This window comes from Trichoplax adhaerens, genomic scaffold (genome assembly GCF_000150275.1).
Source record: "Trichoplax adhaerens TRIADscaffold_13 genomic scaffold, whole genome shotgun sequence".
In the NCBI taxonomy this organism is placed as follows: domain Eukaryota; kingdom Metazoa; phylum Placozoa; class Uniplacotomia; order Trichoplacea; family Trichoplacidae; genus Trichoplax; species Trichoplax adhaerens.
The window spans coordinates 850,287-851,499 of NW_002060955.1; positions in this window are offsets into that span (position 1 = coordinate 850,287).

Below are 1,213 nucleotides of genomic sequence, written 5' to 3' on the forward strand. Positions count from 1 at the left end.
TAATTTTAGCTACTGCTCCCTTAATGCAGACAACAGTATTTACGAACATAGACATGTAATGACTAATACAGAATAGTCAGATTACGATATGTCCTATCACGGAACATTTCCATGATAATTTACAGTCTACTATAAGTAAATTACAATCACAATGATTGGAACTGTAAGCAGATGATTTGCATTCCCTATTAGAACTATTAATTTCAGTATGTGTATAAGTGTCACTGTCATAAAAAGTCAGTGCTATATTAAAATACAGTATATCCAAATTAGAAGTTAACTAAATAAGGATAGTCTAACAGAATTATCCTAACATAGTTATTTCTACTGTAATACAGTATTTAACACTGTAACACTATACTATTGCAGTATTCTGTTATTTAAAACAATTCCTTATAATATTTTATGATGCAGAGATACAAGTTGTGATAGTTGATGGAAAGTGAAAAGAAATTGTTAATATTTTATAATAGCGTACTTAAAATGAAATATTTTTAATGATAAAACTAGTAGATTGATGATAGATAAATGACCAAACGAGAATACTTTACAATTTTCAACACTGTCTTTATGGCAAAACAAGTAACGGAATCGTTCTGTTAAAATTATACTATTCTAAAAGAGCCCATTATCGGATATTAAAGAGTGTTATTGTTACAGTGTTAAATACTGTATTACAGTAGAAATAACTATGTTAGGATAATTCTGTTAGACTATCCTTATTTAGTTAACTTCTAATTTGGATATACTGTGTTTTGATATAGCACTGACTTTTTATGACAGTGACACTTATACACATACTGAAATTAATAGTTCTAATAGGGAATGCAAATCATCTGCTTACAGTTCGAATCATTGTGATTGTAATTCACTTATGGTAGACTGTAAATTATCATGGAAATGTTCCGTGATAGGACATATCGTAATCTGACTATTCTGTATTAGTCATTACATGTCTATGTTCGTAAATACTGTTGTCTGCATTAAGGGAGCAGTAGCTAAAATTAATATCTAATTCAGTAAATGATTCTAATGTTAATTGTATTAACTATGACTCATGAACTATTGAGGAATAGTATATAAATGCAGTATATCGTGAAATAAAGAAGAATTGTCCAACTTAGTGTTTAACGTAAAATACGAGGCGTTTAAGTCTTTGTGTAGTCTGCTAGTAGAGCAAAAGTGTTTGTGATAGTGCAGATATCGTTCCTTG